General features: G+C 32.7%; 1 pseudogene; it reads left to right on the top strand.

Moving 5' to 3' along the window:
• Nucleotides 1–1,474: 1,474 nt before the first annotated feature.
• On the top strand, nt 1,475–9,670 carry LOC117319731 (annotated as a pseudogene).
• Nucleotides 9,671–10,168: the final 498 nt, after the last annotated feature.

The raw sequence follows: 10,168 nt of genomic DNA, 5'->3' as shown, positions 1-10,168 counted from the left end.
CCCTTGTTAGACTGTATGCATATTTTTCTTCAAAAGATATGATTTTGTGTTTGTGATGGAAAAAGGTTGCATGAAATACAAGTTTTGAATGCACTACATAAAATAATACCAGTACTGCAGCTATGATGGTAGAAAACAAAGTACTGTGATGATATGGATGCATGATTATGTATATAAAAAACAAAAATATATGTAAAAAAAGTCTAATACACTATATTTTGGCCCCTATATTATCTTTTATGCACAATGGAAAATGAAAATGATAGAAAATGAGAATTAATCACAGAAATGAATATTAATGATATTCCTTCTGGCAATTGTAATTTTTTCAAATTAAATGATCGAGTGAAAAAAAATCGGGGGTCCTTTTTAGGCCCACCATTATAGAGTTATGACACCACACCATGGAATTCTACACCTGATGAGATTTTGTAGGTATCGGCTAAGGTCAAAGGCCAAAGGTCGAATTTGACTACTCTAAAAATTAAATTTGAAGATATTTCTTTTCGAGGACAGATTTTTGACGAAGGAGATGGGGTATACCTAAATGTAATTAGGTTCCCCTGCACTTCTCAACTTCACTGATTTAGACGGCACAAAATGAAGAGGTACCAATATACCATTGCCTGTATAAGTGTATTTATTTTTTGAATCTCTTCAAGACAAACTCCTTCAACAGTTTTCATATAATTGCACATGTACAATTTTTTAAAAATTCACTGATTTAGTCTGTTTGTTGGGCATCGGGTGCTTCCTATTTTGGTCTGCTGTTTGGCTTCTTTTATCCCAATCAACAAGTTTTTAGAACAGAATGGGAATCAGGGGTGGGGGGTGGGGTGGGGTTAACCAATCATCCTAGCGACAGATCTAGTTTATTAAAAACACACTTAGAATATTATATTGCAAGGTTGTCAGTCTCCATCTGTCTGTCTATATTAAGCTTGGATTTCGAGTCGCACACATTGTACATGTAGGCCCCTTTTCTTAAATTTCAGTACTCAGTTTAAATGTATTGGTATTGATAGTGATAAGGAAATCAAAATACTACCACAGTTTATGAATACATTTGAATCTCATTATCTTAAGGTCACAGCAGCGGAAATAAAAAAAAATATTTTGAGATACGTATTACCTGGGGTATTTGTGGTAACTGAGTATTTATTTATTTTTTAGAATTTTTACTCTCAGAGCAGAACTTTTTGTTCCAGTTAAGGAGATTCTTCAAATTATTGGAGTTTGAGAAAAACAGAGTTTGACTTTATGCTGTAACATAATGAAAAAAATAAACAAACTTGAATAATTGTCTGTTAATCCTTTCCCCCCCCCTACTGACCTTATTGAACTTTAATGATGAATGAAGGCAGAGTCCACTTAAGTTTTGTGGGGTTGAAAGGGTTAATTTGGTCCTCACATGTCATAATTATGATCCAAAAATATTCTGTTATAAAAAAATTATTGTGTATTGTTTTAATAGATCACAGGCGGAAATGGCACACACTTGTCGAGGAACAATAAACTTGGCCAATGCCTTCATTCACACAGAGGATTCTAACACATCGTCATCTCCAATGGAGGCACACAGACCTTCTATCTCAAGGCTACCTCTGAAGTAGAGAGACAAAAGTGGGTCACACCCCTGGAGCTGGCTAAAAATGAGCCCATTCTGAACCAGGTACACGATTTTCATATAGTTATCAACACAACCTATACTTCACAAGAGAGATAGGAAAATGCAGTGTTTAATGATTATAAAGTCAGATTAAGTGTTTGTGGTATTTTTCAGTGTCTGTGGTATTGTGAAACGGTTTGTTTATGCCTCTGCTATTTTATTTAGGAAAATCATTTTTTTTTTACATTTTTACCAGTGAAATATAATAAAAAATTATTTTTCTCTGATTTTTTTCACTTTTGAAAAATATCACTATATTTTAGTAGTGAAAAATATCACTTTTCATATTTGACCAATCAGAACACTGTTACAAACGACAGTGGGGAAAATTAAGATTGCATATAGCTCTGTCATGTTATTGACGTATAATGCAGGATAGAATACATAATGATTTGTCGTCATTTTTGAGCCGTTGACGGGGGACTGCAATGAATTCTGGGAGAGATTGAGCTTCCTTGGTGTATTTTGCCAATAAAATGTAAAAAAACGAATATCTTATACATTACCCTCAGTAATACCAAATATATTTCACTCGTGAAAAATATAAAAATATTAGCCACGCGAGTGAAAATATTGGGTATTTCTGAAGACACAGTTAGATTCATCTATACCTCTGCCCATCCGTTCATTGTGTTGTGTTATGTTGTGCTCTTAATCAATGCCATATCTTGGGACCCCTTTGATTAATAGATTTGGTTGTTCATTTTACCCTTGAAAACAATACTGGTATTTGGTTGTTTGTACTTTGCTGAAAAAATCCTTCAGTTTCATGAAATTCTTTTGATTTGTAAAAAAAGTTCAACTGTGATTTCCCTATTGTATGGCAGTTAAAAACCCTTTAGTCAGACTTTGTAGACTGATCAAATTTTATCCAGACAACTCCTTCAGTATTATCAAAAAGAAATTTTGTGAAACCACATATGTGATATAATAGTCATCACTGCACACTGACATTGAGCATTGGGGTTTTTTTTAGTCATCTTGTCCGAAGTACTAGAAAGATTTTTCTCAAGTTTGAATAAAATACAATAGGGACCTGCCAAGATTAACCTGCCCGGTACACATAAAGCCTTTCAGTGTGTCCTTAATGGATATCCCCCTTAGCAAAATCAGCAAGTCCCACAAAATAGGTTTTAGGCAATACACCTTATTACATTGATTCTGATGTTTTTAATAATCTTGATCAACAGACAGTGATGAGGAAGAGGCTCCCGAGCCAAGATAAGAATAGGAGTTAACGGGAACATGCTTAAGGGACACTCTCCTCAAAACTAGAGGATATGAATACCTGTAACGATCTGATCTCCAAGCAGGGCAGGGGTCTCCAGAGAGCTCTCACAGAACTAGAGCCCCTCAACAATACTGATGATGCGGGAAGCAATTAAAGGTTGTAAAACGAGAGAGCAACTATGTTTCGGATAACATCAAATGCTATGATCAATGTAAGCTTTAAATACTTAGTGTTCAAGATGTTGAATATTTTTTCCAACTTCAATAATTGTTTTCATTATTTCTTGAAAAATAGTAAAGGATCTCTCTGAAATGTCATAGGTACTTCCCTCAGTCCCTAAGTGTGAATGTTCAGTTATAAGACTGATCAAAAATTAAACAAGATTGCGATGGGTGGCCTTTTTGAATAAACGATTGTTATGGCTATTTTCAGAACGTTCTTCATAGATCTTTTCAGAATTGTTGTAGGTTCCCCAGGGATAACTTAAAATATTCTGTTCATCTTTTGATAAAATTGCTAGATGAACAAGGGTATTGCCAGCAGTCTTTTTTTAGCCTACCATCTGATCTGTGGTCCAGGGTCAGTCCATTATCTAATTTACTATTTTTTAAACGAACATTAATGTTCGGTTATTGCCATAAAGAACTGGACTGAGAATAGACCATATTTGGTACCCACATTCACCAAACGCCATCTACTGTCTGTTTAAATGAAATATGGCTGCCCCCATTGCCTTACGTTCAAATAATTTACTTGCAAAATTATCTTCGTTTTATGTAGTAGTTTTACCGAAAATGTTGAAATGTTTCAGTAGATTTTTTCAAGATGCATACGATTGAAAAATGCATAACGCTAGCGAAATGTGAAGACTAAATGAACCTGAACTTTGCGAAAAACTCCAGGTCAATATATTATGTAAACAAATATTGCGCAGGCGCATTCGTCTCCGGATGTTTAGAAAGTTTTGTTTTCCCGTGTTATTCCAAAACGGTGACATTATAGCATCGGTCTGCAAATATGTCCGCGTTTTACTTAAATGTGTATTATATACATTCTAGAATGTTACATCATTATCAATAGATGAGTATTTATTAATTTAGAGAAAAAAATATATCAATAACGGCATACGAGACGATACATGTATCATACCAGTATAGGTTACTGTACAGTACATGTTTGCGAGAAAGGGTAGATACTAGGTGGCCCTTTGTGGTCAGGGTGACTGGTCATAGCGTTAACATTGTCATCGATTTCCATATTCCATTTTCCTTTGACGAAACGACCAATAAAAACAAATGCAAATGATAAAATCTTGTTGCCAGTGACGGGATTGGTTTTTTGTAGGCGATACTAAGAACGTATTTACTGTTGGGAAGGGAGGTAACTGCAAGATTTCGGAAATAAACGTTAAAAACCCAAATTTTTTTGGTCGATTTTTCCATTTACTTTTTCAATGGGTTTACAAACGAAATGGACAGATAAAATACGGCAATATTCAGATGATATCAACAATAACACTTTTAGATACGTGTGTTGGCATTGTCATGTTTAAAAAGAACAATTATATACTTGTTTTTATTTCGGCAAAGTCGAGAATATTTACTGAAAGGACCACAGGTGAAGCAGACTTGGAAATACCGAAACGAAGAAAAATTGGGCTTAATTAAATATAAATTGGCATATTTTCAGAGAAATTTACCCCCATATATGTTTTTCAAAAGCCTAATTGTATATATAAAATATTAGAGGTTTTCGAATTTTAAATTAATTTTTCATTTGCGAATCGTGGCCCGATTTTCGTTAGAGTTGAATTACCGAAATGGGCCCATAGTGGACCCAAATTGATATTTTACGAGGGGAATGGCCCCCAAAATAGGATCTATTAATCTTTGGTGTGTGTATAGAGACAATATGCTTTTTTTTTCTTACCTGAAAGTATTTTGAAAGAATTTGCAAAATACCGAATTCACGATCAAATTTTCGATTGGGACGAACTACTGAGACGGGTGTTAAGTTTATGTTAAGTCAAACTGATTGAAATCAGCTGTTACAAAGTACACATGGCTACGTTTACTATGCAATACGCCTATGAATTTTTTTTCAAAGACGGAAACGGAAATCCGGATTATCTAAAACAAGTGCAAAAGACTTGTGAATTCATTTTAATTTGACATTCAGCCATTAATTATTATTGTAGATCTAGTTTTATAACTTCTGAAATAGTGTGATCGATTCTCTATATAATATTGCTGTGGAACTTGTGTTATTTTCAACAAATTCATTTTGAAAATTTGTTAATTTAGAAGTTCATCAAGTCATGATCAAGACTTGAATTCTCGCTACACCATACTTCAAACACAGTAATCAATGAATTGATAAATTGAAAATTGAAGTCAAGCAAATGAGTTAATATTTACCTAAATAATTTTCAATTATATATATACAACCCCATGTTAAATGACTTTTTTGGCCATGCTGGGTTACAAGATTTCAGTTACAATTCTAAAAGTCAAGCAAATGAGTTTAAAATTTAAACCCAAATAATTTTTCAATATACAACACATGTTCAGATGACTATTTGTGTCATGCTGTTACAAGATTTCAGTTATATTCTAAAAATTGAATTAGTATGTAATAATGTATAAATGTCAATATCCACAAAGCGAGTGTTGTCTACTGTACTCAGTCATGCCGGTAGATAGCGGGTACTATAGTACTGCTACATCTCGTGCCTACTTGTGTGAACTATAAATCAATAACAAAAATGGTTCATATATTTCTATATATGACTTCACAAATTATGCGGTGTCTGAAGATCTGAATGAAGTGAATAAACGAGTATTAAATTTTTTTTATGAAATATTCAAGTCATAGATTTTTTTTTAGAATACTGATTTTAGGGACATTTGGTAATTCAACTATAACGGCAATTAAAATATTCTCGTTTTTTTTAAAGCCGGAAAACCGAAATCCGGATTATCTAAAAACAAATGCAAAAAAAAATTGTGATATTCACTTATTTGATATTCAGCCGTTAATGTTATTTGTAGTTTTATAACTTTGATATATTGTGATTGATTTTCTATATAAATTGCTGTGGAACTTGTGTTATTTTCAAACAAATTCATTTTTAAAAATTTGTTAATTTAAAATTTTATCAAGTCATGATCAAGACTTGAAATCTCACTACACCATACTTCAAACACGGAGTAATCAATGAATTGATAAACTGAAAATTTACCTTAAATAATTTTTCAATATACAACACGTGTTCAGATGACTATTGTGCCATGCTGTTACAAGATTTCAGTTACAATTCTAAAATTGAATTTGTATGTAATATATGTTATCCTGTCAATATCCACCAAAGCGAGTGTAGTTTACTGTACTCAAAGTCTTGCCAGTAGATTTGCGGTACATATACTTACTGCTTACAAACTAGTGCTTACTTGTGTGAACTATAAATAGTAACAAATGGTTATATATTTCTATATATGACTTCACAAATTATGTGGTGTCTGAAGATCTGAATGAAGTCAATAAACGATGTATTACATTATTTTTGAAATATTCAAGTCATATATCATTCTCTTAAAAATATTGATTTCAAGTCATTTTGGTAATTTTACTATGACGGCAAATCAGGCCTAGAATGGCGAATAAACCCCAAATATTTTTCATATGATTAATTTTTACATTGGAGAACTAAAATTGTGTCCATTCTCTAGCACTGGTAGAATGTACAGAATAGAGCTTCATAGATATATTCTCAAAATTACTAATTACCCCGGTAAATATAACAATTTTTCATAAACTCCCATGGGCTGATGGTGAACTTAAACTTGCAAATCTCCTGTGTCATTCCAATTTTTATATGTGTAAATATATACAAAGTACTGTTATATATATAGTTATAGATATGGAATGCTTCACAATTTGCATACGTTATGAAATCTTTTAACAACCCCCAAAAATGTTCTCAAACCCCATAAAGGTGTGATTTGTGCAATTACATTGCTGAATTGTGTGGTTCAGTATGATTGGATGATAACCTTGGAAAAGGACAATAAATAGGGAATGTGTCGTCCAATCGAATGGACTGTAATCTTTGTGATCAAGTTTGAAGTTGAAAAAGAATCTTGAAGTTTTCTTTTTCCCGTTTTCTGAATTTCAATGAAGATAGTCTTTATCTGGTTGTTATTCTTTTCACATTGTTTACAATACTGTAATTATAACAGAAGTTTATCTCTCATATACAGATTTTTTAAAAATCAATGATCCCCGAACAAAAGGAGTCATTTTTTTTTTTTTGAAGTACCATAAATGCTTGAGTACAGTTTCAAAAGATACATTCCTAATTCGGGCCCTTTATTAGCAGCTCTGGTTTTGGTTTTCAGTAATTTTTATGTGTGTTTCATCATATTTGTTGAAATACAAATATGTATGCCAAAATAACGAGGGGGGAACTAGCCTAAATTTAGTGCATATTAGAAGTTTGGGATCATGAAGGTCACAGAGTCCTGTCTGTATTATAAAATGATGATGCCTTCCCGAAAGAAAGAAGACAAAATTTTATTTCATCGATCCAAGATAGATCAACAAACTTCCAATTTCAATTAGGACCTTTCAGAAACAGCATGTGTACAATCAAAACAGAACAGTGCAAACATTTCCTAATTCCTAAACCGATATCAGTAAATCTATCAACTTAAAACTAAGAAGATTACTGATTTTGATTAAACAATAAGTTCGTTTACAGTACTTCCAGTACTTTGATTTTTAAAATACTGGAGAGATATTTTCATACTGCATATGCAGGTTTCTCTTGTCCTTTTTTGTTCCCCTTTAATTTGGGGTGTGATTGTGACAACAAAAAGGTCAAAAGGTGGCCATCTTGGATTTTCAGAGTGAAACGTGTTTTCTTGAATTACTGGAAGGGTATAATATATCTCAGCTTGACGGGTCTCTTTAGCTAGTTGTTTTACTGCCATTTCTAATTTGATAGTGATGGCGTACAGGAGTTTGACAGTTGAAGTTTGTTTATTACTATTTCTCAGAAAATTTAGCTTAGATCTGTTTTAAATTTTTATTTCTTGGTTCTCTTTTTTTCAAATGATAAAGATTTGGAAGAAAAAGATGTCTTACATTTCAGGTGACTTATTTTAATGCATTTTCACATGAGTTTAGTTTTTCTTGTGGGTACTTCCCTGGCTTCTGCAACTCAACCGTGCAAGTTTCTGTATAATCAATTTATTTTACTTTTCAGATGCAACAGTGCTGAAGAATAATCCTATATTTCTCACGAGAATACAGATAATAGCAACATGGCATAGAAATAGGTCTAATTTAAATATATAAATAACACCAACAAATGAAAAATATAAAACAGCATCCTAAATAGTGCTTATAAGAAATACAGCGGGGGATATGGAGAAATTTTTTTAAGATGTATTAATTTATTTCTTTAAAAATTTAAAAAAAATGAGAAAAAAACCAAATTTTAAGAATGAGTGGAAAATTTCCTTTTGTTTGTTAAAAAAAAGTGGTTTATTCTTGTATTCAACTGAGGTACTTTTTGGTGATGTTTAATTAAAAAATCCCCCAATAATTTTTTTTTTCCCTTTTTAGGCATGTTAGAAACCTGGAAGGCCCCAAAGGGAAAATAAACGCCCCAAAAGATTAAAAGAAAAGGAAGGGAAGGAAAAGGGAAAAAATTTGGAAAACCCCCCTTTTACTGGAAAAACCCAACCTCCACATCCCCCTCCTAAAATTAAAAAAAATTAAATTCAAATTTTTTGTTATTGGATGATTTTATTGCTTATTCCCTGTCCCTGGCCTGTAAAGATAGCTTTCAAAGTCACAGGGGTCAAATTTTTAAAATCTTATTTAAATGTTCTTGTTAACCAAAAAGCTCAGTCACTTTTGGGCCCTTAATTAGCTTAACAAAATTAAGAACTGTATATTCATTCCAGTAACTGACCTTGACCTGCTTACAGGTCAGGCTTAAATTCTATTGGGACAACTTTACAAACAATGCAGATGACAAAATCATTGTTGATATTGGTGACAATTGGGTTTTAAAACTAGAGCCCTGTATTGCAAGGTGGGTAGCGATAAGATGGTATTGCGATACGGGGGTCAAAATACGATACGTATCAAAATATTAGAAGCTGATGACCAATCAGATAATGGTATTCCTTTGTACAGTAGTCATGTTTTGTTTGTGGTATTTCGGGAAATATTTGAGTGTTTGTCTACATTGTTAGAAAAAACATAAGTTTTTGTCTGTTTCCCACAAAGAGTTCTTGAATTTAGATAATTTGGATTTTAAAGAACTCCAACAGGTAGCTTTATAAGCATTAGAACAGCCTTGGTCAGCCATGTTCTTTACTCAAAAATAAGCTAAAGTTGGTCAAGGGAGATAACTACAAATTTTCAAGTATCGTGATCAATCAAGTTAAGACCCTGCATCAATGACCATCCGCGACCAATAATCAATCAATGGTGAACGTTACATCCTATTTTACAACCAATTATCTATTCTTTTGGGAAAAAATGAATATTGCAATGACATTGTTTTTAATATATGATTATATATCTTTGTATGATGTGTGTATTTTTTGTATTTTATGTATGATGACTTCTGGTTATCCGGTCAGAGGGAAAAATTTCTTTGATGCACTAGACTACCAGGAAATAGTTCGAGTGCTTTACCGAACAACCCCCTTCACACGGGAAAAGTACAAACCCCCAAAAAAACCCTTCACAAGGTAAGTATACAAAACAAAAAAACCTTTCACACAGGTAAAGTAACCACATACAAAAAACCCTTACACAGGAAAATAATACATAAAAACACCTTCCACGGGTAAAGTATACTACATAAAAAACAACCTTCACAGGTAAAGTATCTACATAAAACACCCTTAAAAGGAAAAGTAACTACATCCCAAAAAACCTTACACAGGTAAGTATATACATCAAAACAACCTTCACACGAAAAAGTATACTACATAAAACAACCTTCACACATTTTAAAGTATACTAATACAAAACCTTCACACGGGAAAGAAACTACATAAAAAATACCTTACACAGGTAAAGAACACTAAAAACAACCTTCCCGGGTAAAGTATACTACATACAAAAAAACCTTCAACAGGAAGTATACTACATACAAACACCCTTTCAACAGGAAAATTTCTACTACAAACACCCTTCCAAGTTAAAGTTACTACATACAACAGCCTTAAACAGGTAAAATATCT

The sequence above is a fragment of the Pecten maximus genome, unplaced genomic scaffold (assembly GCF_902652985.1).
Source record: "Pecten maximus unplaced genomic scaffold, xPecMax1.1, whole genome shotgun sequence".
Taxonomy (NCBI): Eukaryota; Metazoa; Mollusca; class Bivalvia; order Pectinida; family Pectinidae; genus Pecten; species Pecten maximus.
This window is presented reverse-complemented; position numbering and strand designations above follow the sequence as displayed.